Below are 11,967 nucleotides of genomic sequence, written 5' to 3'. Positions count from 1 at the left end.
CCAAAATATAGATGTAATGGTGAATAACACGTGCATATATGGTATGTTTTCTTTCATGGGTGGGTTTAGCGGATACAATCAAGTAAGGATGGCCGCAGAGGACGCTCATAAGACAGGTTTTCAGATGCCGTATGGAAATTTCTACTATGTTGTGATGCCATTCGTATTGATGAATGCAGACGTGACTTATCAACGGGCGATGGTAGCTATTTTCCACGATATGATGCACCATATAATGGAAGTATATATAGATGACGTTGTGGTAAAATCAAGAGCACGAGAAGACCATTTATATCACTTAAGGCATGTTTTCAACAGATGCAGAAAGTATCACTTAAAAATGAACCCCCTCAAATGCGCTTTTGGAGTTACATCCATAAAATTCTTGGGGTTCGTTGTTACGGACAGAGGGATACAGATCGATCCGGACAAGGTAAAAGCGATAACCACTATGAGATCGCCCACGAATCTGAAAGAATTGCAAACTTTTATAGGAAAAGTGTCTTATGTCCGGAGATTCATCCCCGGATTGGAACAATTATTTTCTGCATTCTCACCCTTATTAAAGAAGAACAAACAATATGAGTGGGGCGATGATCAGGAGCAGGCCTTCCAGAAGCTCAAAGAATGCCTAATCAGTGCACGAGTCTTACGACCACTTGTTAAAGGCGAGCCCCTTTATCTGTACACAACATTTACCAACGTAGCAATCAGAGCATTATTGGCGCAAGACCTTGGAAACGATCAATTGTGTCTGATCCATTATATCACCAGAGGTTTTAGAGATGCAAAATTCAGATACTCGAAAGCGGAACAAGCATGTTTGGCGCTCATATATGCCACGCAAAAATTACGATCCTATCTGCTTGCTCACGAAACCAGAGTGGTGGCGACTGCTAATCCGATTGCCTACCTAGCTACAAAGCCAGTCCTATCTGGCAGAACAGCCCGTTGGTTTCTACAACTATCCGAGTTTGAACTAAAGTATCAACGGTCCAAAGGTGTACGCGGGCAGGCGTTCGCAGACTTGTTGGCCGCATTCCCAGGTACGGATATGATGGAGATAAGCGAGGAGATAGCCGGAGAAATCGCGGAGGCTGAAGAAGAAAAACGACGGGTGATGTTTTTTGATGGTTCATCATACGGTTCTCATGGAGGAGCCGGTATATTTTTCGAAACATCCACGCAGGATCTGTTATCTTTATCCTTCAAGCTAGATTTCGAATGCAGCAACAACGTAGCTGAATGCGAAGCATTAATTTTGGGATTGCGCATGGCGGGGGAGCTTAATTTAGGGGCAATAGACATAAAAGGAGACTCAAAGCTGGTCACGAACCAGATATCAGGAGATTTTCAAGTAAAAGAGCTGCATTTGGCTCCTTATCGAGCCGAGGTCCAAGAGCTGATAGCAAAGAGAGGAATTACTGTCATCGAACATACCGGCAGGACCACTAATCGCCATGCTGATGCACTAGCAACTGTAGCATGAAAGATGCAACTGAACGAAGCGGATGGAGGAACAATGATGGTGAAGAAAAGAGAATTAGAAAGCACATGGAAAGAAGACGCGGCATTCGAACAAAGGGACGATTGGAGAATAGCTTATATTGAGGATCTTACCAAGGAAGCGGATGACCAACTTCTGCCTACTAAAATACTAAGTCAATTCGTCATAATAAGAGGAACATTATATTTTCGAACACCCAGAGGAGCCTTATCACGCTGTGTAGGGAAGTTAGAGGCACAAGAACTGTTGAACCGCATCCATGAAGAATCTTGCGTACAGACAGGGGGAATTCCATTATATCGTCGTCGCAGAGGATGGGTGTATATTGGCCAAATATGGCGGTTCAAGCAGCAGTACTACACGATAAATGCGAAGATTGTCAAGCGCCTCCACAACAAACAAAGGTATGTAGTGCAGAAATAGAGGATTGGAGACAACCTTATATAGACTTCATTCAGCACGAGCGTCTGCCGCTAAACAGACAAGATGCACTTAAGGTTCAGAAGAAGGCCGGACGCTTCTTTATGAGGGAACGAATTCTCTACAGAAAAAGCTATGGAGATAAGATATTGCGCTTCTTGTCGCAAGAGGAAGCGGAGGTAGTCATGGCTACAACTCGTAATGCGGAGCATCAGGGTATGAGGAAACTTTTCCTGCAGTTGTACGAAGGAGGGTTTTATTGTCCAACGATGGAATTCGATACAGCTGAGCACGTGAAGAAGTGCCAACAGTGCCAAAGCCATGGGCCACTAATCCGCGTCCCACATACTTTGCTACAAAACGTCATCACTCCTTGTCCCTTTCATAGATGAGGACTCGACATCATTGGACAGATAAGTCCAACTTCATCCGGACGGCATAAACATATCATCACTGCAACCGAGTAATCCTCCAAATGGGTAGAAGACATTCCGCTCCGAGATTATTCAGGAGCTACAATTGCAGCGTTTATGAAAGAACATGTCATATGTTGGTTTGGCGCACCAATGGTCATCCGCTCGGATAATGGTACCTCTTTTGTTAACCAGACTGTCAAGGAATTGCTAGATTAGTATGGCATAAAATTCCATATCTTGACTGTCTACTACCCTCAGGGGAATGGATAGGCAGAGGCTACTAACAAAACTTTGTTGAGGATATTAAGCCGCACAGTACATGATCATTATAGAAGCTTGCAGGAGAAGCTACCTCTTGCGCTCTGGGCATACCGCATCTCCAAGAGAAGTTCAACCGGAGCCTCACCTTACTCCTTGGTATTGGAGAAGATGCAACACTACCAACGGAGATTGCTATTCCTTCTGCACGAGTAGCCATGGCCAGTCTCACTATCCCGTACGAGGTTAGCCGTTTTGCTCACCTTGACACTTTGGAGGAACAACGAGCTAAAGCTGAGCGATTCGCGGACAAGTATAGGGAAAGGACGGCAAGATACTATAACCAGAAGGTAAAAGAACGAACTTTCGGTATAAATGATATAGTCATGAAGATCGCCCCGCATGGCCAACGAAACAAGAAGGCGGGAAAGATTGCTGCGAATAGGGAAGGCCCTTACATGATTAGTGAAGCAGCAGAGAGCGGATACTACTATCTCAAGCGGATGAGTGGGTCACGAATCAATACCCCCATTAATGGTAAATGGCTTAAAACTATTATGCATAAGTAACTGAATTTATGTCGGACGGCTGATTAGCAATAATACAATTATATTTATATTGAACTATGAATCGTTATAAATAGTCTGGCTAGGTTCCGTGCATAACCCAATGTAGTGCACCAATAGCCCCGAGTCTGTCTAGGTTTCGTGCATGACCCAACAAAGTGCACCAATAGACCCGAGTCTGGCTAGGTTTTGGTGCATGACCCAATGAAGTGCACCAATAGCCCCGAGTCTGGCTAGGTTTTGGTGCATGACCCAATGAAGTGCACCAATAGCCAAGTCTGGCTAGGTTTCGTGCATGACCCAATGAAGTGCACCAATAGCCCCGAGTCTGGATAGGTTTTGGTGCATGACCCAATGAAGTGCACCAATAGCCAAGTCTGGCTAGGTTTTGTGCATGACCCAATGAAGTGCACCGATAGCCCCGAGTCTGGCTAGATTCCATGCACGACTAATGAAGTGCATCAATAGCCCCGAGTCTGGCTAGGTCCCGTGCATGACCAATAAAGTGTGGTATATTAATTATATGTCCCTAGTTTTAACACCCTACAAATATATCCTTATACAACAATAAATATATCCCTGCTTTTCAGTACCCTTATCCATTTAAAGTTAGATTACCATAATACCCTCACCCTTAGAATATTTTTCTTTATTTCAAAATGAAACAAATTTCTTCCTCTACTACTAGCACCACCACCAACCAACATTCAACTACCATCCACCACCGTTCAACGACCACCACCACTAATATTCCACCACCACTCCATCACCACCACTAGTCCGCCGCTGCCACCACCACCACCACTAGTCCTCCGCCACCATCGCCGCCACCATTGGTTCAGATATTTTTGTATCAACAACAATAGTTGATCCAAATAAAAAACGAATCAACAGTAGAAGTTTATCCATTTAGGGGATCAACAACAGTAGTTGATCTAAGAAAAAGGATCAACAGTAGAAGTTGATCCATTTAGGGGATCAACAACAGTAGTCCGCCGCCGCCGCCGCCACCACCGCCACCACCGCCGCCACCGCCGCCACCATTGGTTCATATATTTTTGTGTCAACAACAGTAGTTGAGCCAAAAGTAGAAGTTGATCCATTTAGGGGATCAACAACAGTAGTTGATCCAAAAAAAAAAGGATCAACAGTAGAAGATGATCCATTTAGGGGATCAACAACAGTAGTTGATCCAAAAAAAAAGGATCTGCAAGTTGATCCATGTAAATGGAGTGAACTTGGCGTGAGTCGAACACGCGTCATCTGACACGGAGTCAGTCATGCTACCATTGCACCACAAATTCAACATTTGAAGAATTTACATCTATAAAATCCAAGCATTTAAAATACAAGCATAATCCAAGCATCTATAAAGTCCTATTAGGATAATTATACTCAATCAACATCATGACAACACTTCCATTAAAACACATTCAAAGAATTTACTAAAGTTTCAAACCCCATGGAATTACTATATATAAATGACAAATAGTCATCAACTTCATCACCACCACTATTATCATTTCAATTCATTTTATTGCTCTACTACGATTTTTTTAGTTAACTCCTTAAGCATCAAACAGTCATGGCTAGTACTCTAAAATATTTTTCTGTATTAATGCTTGTTTTTCTTGTTGTAGATACAGCTAGTGGACAAGGTCTGAAATTGGGCTTCTATGTGAATTCATGCCCCAAGGCAGAGTCTATTATTCACAAGACAGTCGCTACATATATTTCCTGTAATCCTACTTTCCCTGCTGCCTTATTGAGGATGCATTTCCATGATTGCTTTGTCAGGGTATGCATTTCCGAGAAGTCATGACACAATCATCCAACCACCGATTCTAACACCACATCACTACCACACCCATAAAACAAAAATTTCAAAAAGCACAAAAATACGAATTTCATAACCACATACTTATCCATACATGGAAAAGAATCAAAGTCACCTTCATTTTTCAGTACGTTATTCATTTCCCTCCATCTCACCATGATCAGTTTCTTGTAAATAACAAATTAGCACACACAATCTCAGTAGCATTCACGCAAAAACATATGCCTCGAATTCCTGTCATATCTAAAAACCACAAAATTAGCCAAGATTCGAGAAATTGGGAAACAATCAATACCTAAAACATGAATTCGCATCTAATAGATCAGTTATTAAGCTTCAATTATACTAAATTTCGAAATCTTCTCACTGAAGTTACCAAAAATCGAAACCTAAATAAAATCTCTCGATCTATCGATGAACTCCAACCGAACCAAAATGATTTTTGTTATCATTTTTAGATCTTCAGATTTCAAAGGTAATAATAAACGAATAATAATGGATTCTATCTGTTGACGACGCGCGGAGGTTGTAGTGGCAGAGGTGGTCGCTGTGGTGTTGGTGGTGATAGCTGAAAGAGGAATAAAGAGAGAAGACAGACCGAGCGTTAAGATCTAATGAAAGGAGATAACTTCATTCACATATAGGGAGAAAGGGTAAACTCGGAATTAATGATTAGTGGGATCTCTTTCGGAAAGGTGAGGGACATAATTATTGTTTTGCAAGGACATTTATGAAGGCCTATAAAAATAGGGACAAGTATTCAATTACCACAATAAAGTGCACTAATAATTTCAGAGCCGGCTAAGCTCCGTGCATGAAACATACTAAGATTTTGGAGGATAATCATAGATACAACACATCAGACAAATATTAGTTTTGACTAATCTAAGCGATGAATACATTTAAAAACGGAACAAGTGAGATGTAAATATAGAATGAGTATCCTAAAGAAACGTTATGAGCACTGACACTGCGTAAAGATAACATAACTGATATATTCATTCATAAAACATCCGGAGTAATACACGAAGCGGATAAAACAAAGCATACTATGGATAAAATTCATTAAGTCAAAGAACTGAAGAGAGCGCAAAGCTCGCACGCTTCAGTCTGCCGCGCGCAATAGCCAAGTCGTTCTCTCTATGCTCCATCCGGACACGAGCATTAGAAAACACCTCAAAAGCTTCATCCGAAGCCATGACATTCTGTACTGAAGGGTCCATCTGACAGGCACTCAACCGATCCACATATAAATCCATTGCATAAAGGTATTGCGTTTGGCTAACCTCGAACAACTCTTCACACTCGCGAGCAAGTCGAGTATTTCCGATAACAGTAGCTTGTAACAATTCAATCTTTTGTTTTTTGAGAAACGAACATAAAGCACTGACTTATTCTTCCATAGTTACTAATCATTTTTGTCCAAGAACCTTTAGGTTATAGAAAAAAAAGGGAGAAATTTTCAAGATGATTCAGTTATAAGCATACGACAACGTGTGATCTCTTGGTCTACATCTTGCATCATCACGAGCACTTCTTCGCACTGAACAGTATCCATAGATAGAGCGACTCACATATCACCTAGTACTTGTTCTACTTCATGCATAATCCTTTCGGATACATGGTTTTGCCGAGCCATGTTAAAAGTCTCATTCTGCTCCTCGAAGGCTTTAGGCGCACTATACCGAACGGCTAGTCTATGAGTCTGCAAAGCCTTTACTTCATTTCTTAAGACTAGCAATCGTGCCAGCTCCACTTGTTTATCAGAAGGATGCACTAAAGCGAACATCACACTTAAAGTTAACACATATCCGCGCAAGCGACGACCCGGTTGCTGGGAAACGTGCGCGTGACAGTCATCATAAGGGAAAATTCTTGAAACAGCCGATCGATTTCATGTCGAGCGGAGACAGCATCATCTAGAGCGCTGAATTCCAAAAGGTACCAACCCGGATGATTGTGCCTCCCGAGCCGTTAAATACGCTTTGTACTGTTTATCAAACCGCGCGCGCATTTTGGCACGACTTGCCGTCCTTATCTTCCTAAGCAATTCTATTTCAGCTCTCACAAGTACTAAGCGATCTAACTCAGATTATCTTCTATAAGGAATTACTAACGTCTGCACAGAGGCTAGAGACGGTACGTAGCCATGTATTAGGCGAGCCATCTAAAGAATGAATAAGAGTACAAGAAATGAAAATGAACAACCTTTATTTATATAGAAAGCATACATCTCAGGGCATTCATTACTCCGTAACTACTACCCACCACCAATAAAAAAAAAGGGCAGTGCACGAAGCGCCCTGTGAACTTCAGCAAGAGCCATTTCAATAGCCCTCACACCACGGTCCGCATCAACACATTGGAAGTGAGTAACTAGACGTCGCTCGCGACAATACCCATGATATTCAAGAAGAGTTACATCAGTCAACCCACCCTCACTTTGAATCTTCATCACAAGATGATCCGCAGCGGCCAATTGCTTATGCCAACACGAGTTCTCGATTTCAAATGTATCACGCGCAAGACACATCACCCTTAAAAGGCGATTTAGATACCCTACTTCCAGAACCAACCTCACACGATTAGCCATGAAACAAAAGAACTTAAGAAACATTTACTATGATTAACCAAGACAATTTTCATATATATAACCAAATAACACAACACCCAAGACAACATTTACGAATTAGTAAAAAAAAAAATCAAGGATGATGGTAGTAATCTGCTTAAGAGCGCTCAGTTATAAGCAAGCGACAGTAAGAAATGTCTTCATCTAGGTCATGCATCATCAACTGTACTTCACCATACTGAGTAGTGGAGTCAGTATAAGCACTACGCACCTCTTCCAGCACTTGATGAATCTTGTTCATAACATCACCAGAGGCATGGGCTTCTTGAGCTATGTTTAGCGTCTCCTTATGCTCCTCATAAGCTTTGCGTGCCCTATCCAAAGCAATCAATCGATGAGTTTGTAGCATCCCAATTTCGTCCTTTAATTTTAGTAAACGTGCTAGTTCTTCTTTCCTATTGGTAGGATGAATGAGAGCAGACACAACAAACAGGGTCAAAACACATCCGCGAAGATTAGGACCCGCCTGCTGAGTGATAAATGCATGACAGTCAGCTATCGCTTTCTCAATATCAGTCGTCATAATTAACGACTCTTGGAATAGTCGCTCATCCTTGTTCCGAGCAGCAAAAGTTTCATCTAGCGCGCGTTGCACTGCCACAGTCAGTCGCCCGAACGCCTGCATCGTCTGAGCCATCGAGCACGTCTCATACTGCTCATCAAACTGCGCACGTGTGGCCACTCTATTCGTTATTCCGACTTCTCTAAGCATTTATATTTTAGCCTTTACCAGCAACAAGTGAGTTAATTCATAATTCTTCTTATAAGGAATGACTAGTGTCGGCACAAGAGCCAGAGTGTAACCATGTATACGATGAGCCATCCGCTGCAAAATACAACTAACAACCAAAAGGAAAAAACAAAACAATGAAAGAAACTCGAAAGACACTAACTAGAGCAACTCCAGTCACCTCTACTTATAGAAACAAGTGATAATGCCACATTAATTACCATCCAACCATAACAATAAATACAGATAATTGAATAATAAAATATGTCTTGCAGAAGGAAAAACGAACCATCAAAGTTTCCAGTTCAAACCAAATAAAAGCAAAGAAATTATTGTTTAAAACCCACGCACAAAACAACCCAAAATTAATTAATTAATATCCAAAGCAACCAGCTTCGCTCTATTCTTAGTAAGACGCCCATTGACCTCCTCAGCAGCAGCTCGGGCGACCCTCAACTCCTCAGTAGCTCGACCAACGTCCGCCATCAGCCGGTCATACGCTGTTTTCTTGACATCAGCAACATTGAGTAAATGCCTGTATTCTTGATCCAACCATCAATCTTACGAGGCAATGTGGTCCGAGCATTGTGACTCGCCTTGGCCAGATCCAATAGGTTCTTGAGCCAATGAATGGAAAATCGAAGAACTAGATAAGTTTGAATGGTTGCGTCCCATTTCCTCAATGTAACTGGATCAATATGAGTTTCCTCCGCCTGAGAAAGACCTTCCGCTATATCAAGTAAATCCTCATTATCCACAACTAAAGAGTTGGCGGGCATTTCTTCATGGACACACATGTGACCGAACCTCACCACTATGCGTCGATAAGTGGCCGCTTTAGATGAGGGAACCCAAAACCCATGTACCAACTCAAAACGGTTGTCAACACCAGCCTCCGCCGCTGAAATAGCACGAGGATATCGAAACTGAAGGTCCTCCGGGTAACCATCAGTTCAGCATCAGTATCCACACCGAGAGAAATATTAGGAGCTGGCTTGGAAGGCTTTTTTCGTTTATCGTTAGCACTTCCGGACTCGCTACCTTTAACTTGTTGGTTCGAGCCGCTCCCCTTACCATGGGCGCCATCTCGTTTTCCCATATCCTGAAGAAAGAAAAAAAGGGAAAGCATAAATAAGTACTCCAACACAACAAGTAAGTAATGAAAATGACCCAAGATGTGTAACATATACCAAATCATAAGGAGGAGGAGGATTGATAGGAGAATGGACCGATCGGCGAGAGGAAGAAGAAGATCTTGACACGGCTGGCTCCGAATGATCTATTAAGAGACAAAAGCAAGAGGAAATAAGCAAATAAAATAATTATATCAGAAGGATACAGGGAATGGAGATGTATATATAGATTACCAAATGCATTTAATAATAAGAATATTTCGACCGGCACGTGTCAGTACTCAAACCTAAAAAGGAACATCATAGTGTACTCACGAGACATAGAAGGGGGGGAGCTTTGATTCCCGGCACTGCCTTTAAGACCACTGTCCTCTTGGGAGTAATCATGAAAGGAATGATCTGACTCAGACTCTCTCGCTGCACCTAGCATATCAGAAGGAGTATGAATAGGGTGATTAGGATCTTGAACCGTCTTTACAATTAGAGGGCGAGTGGAGTGTAGAATCATACAGGGAGAAAGTATTTTAGGACCACTTTTACTGACTGATCGGCCTAGTTGGCGTTCCACACGCTCAATGAATGTACTTGCGGATGGTGACCCCATTTTTGGAGCCTGCAGAGAAAATGGAGGGGAAAAATTAGCAGTACGAATGAAAGGCAATCGCAGAATAGGTAGCACGTTAGCATCTCGCTTCATCTTCTTAGCTAGCCGATCATCCCTCCATTCGTTGAGAGGCAGATTAATGTACTCTTCAAAGAGAAGGCCACTAGGCTTCCAGCCAATAGGCGGAGATTTCTAAAAGAATGTGAGAAACAAATATAAAAGAAACTAAAGTAGGATTCAGTGGAAAATAAAAGAGGAGAAGAAAGGAAAGATACCTTAGCAGGAGGAGACGCGACAAGAGGAATATCCAACGTCTTAACTGACTGAGGGCGCCTTCTTTTCTTGGAACTAGACGGAGGAGGTAAAGCACTACCTTTCCCATCCTCTTGAGAAGACTTATCGCCTGGAAGAGGATCCCAGATGGTAACCAGTGGACGAAGAGGGCGACCTTTGTTGCTCGAGGAAAGTTTATATTTCTTGGTAGTTTCCGCATTCAACTTTACGCGACTAGACGCGTGCATTTCTTTGAAATCATCCTTGGTTAAAGTCGGAGGGGCATATGGTTCCTTGAGGAGAAGATTTAACACATTCCTGCTGATACTATTGCGATATCCAAGACACTCGCTGGTGACGCTAACTTGCCGACGGGATTGAGGTTGGAAGAAATCAAAATGACACTTGCGATCACTCATCCAAAGACCATTTTTGAAAACTAAGGGATCGAAACTCTTCCGGACCTCCCGATCTTCCTCAGTTGAGGAAGGGAGGGGAGGGTTATAAGGAACCCCTTGGTCAAAACCCAGCTGCCGAGCCACACGAACGGTATTGTACGTTTCGGATGAAAACTTCCCACCATGAAAACCAGGAAGACGTCCGGTTAGGGTAGAGACAATGATGTCAAAATCTTTGGTTGAAGGTGTCTCTGCGGAAGACATCCTCCTCCGAGACTTGATAACAAAGTTATAATGCGAAGAACCGGTACGACCGTCTTGATAAGTGATAGGGTTGAAATCAACACCCTTGTCCATAAGATCCTTGAGCTTGGTTTTAGGTAGAAAACCATTCTTGTGATAAAGAGCCATCCGAGGATGGGACTCGGGTACCGTCACAAGTCGCTTGGAACCATCCTTTTGAATGACCTCCACCTGCCACGAAAGAGCGAGAGGATTCAGATGAGGAGGCATGTATAAGGGAAAGCGCTCCCAAGCCCATGCTTGAATAAAATTGGCAGGGAGGAAAGTCTCAACCTCATGAGATCCGTCCACACGATGAATATCACGCACCAACAAATCCAGGTGATGACATAGGCTACCTAAGAACATAAGGGAGAGTGGGAATGACACACCACGGGACATCAATACGTCCATAGGGATAAACTCATTCTTAATGGTATCCCAGGGTATGTATTCCAAAAGAGAAGGAAGGCTGCCAACTCCGCTCGATCTATTTCCCCTTCACGCGGGCCAGAAAGCAAAGGATCCCAATATTTGATCCAACATGAGAAAGAGGTTCGGCATTGCCCAGATTTCGGTTTCTGGCCGCTCTTTACCTCTTTCACATCATCAGATTCTTCAGCAACAGATGACTTTGGTTGAGCATCTTTTATGGCGGATGCCATGAGCTTTGAAGAAGGCGAAACATTAACTGGAGAATCATGGGCGGCAGACGTGGTAGCTTTACCCTTTCCTTTATCTATAGATCCTTCTATTTCGCTCGGGGCCTCAGCTTTGACCTCTCCTGGCAGTTGGAATATTATGGAGTTCGTTTTGGCTGCAATCAAGTGATCACGAAGGATTCTGTCGCTCTTGTTTAAAGACTTGTGAAGGAAGCAAGTGTCAAAAACCGTACCACCATGAACAGGTAG

This window comes from Papaver somniferum, chromosome 5 (assembly GCF_003573695.1).
Source record: "Papaver somniferum cultivar HN1 chromosome 5, ASM357369v1, whole genome shotgun sequence".
Taxonomy (NCBI): domain Eukaryota; kingdom Viridiplantae; phylum Streptophyta; class Magnoliopsida; order Ranunculales; family Papaveraceae; genus Papaver; species Papaver somniferum.
This window is presented reverse-complemented; position numbering follows the sequence as displayed.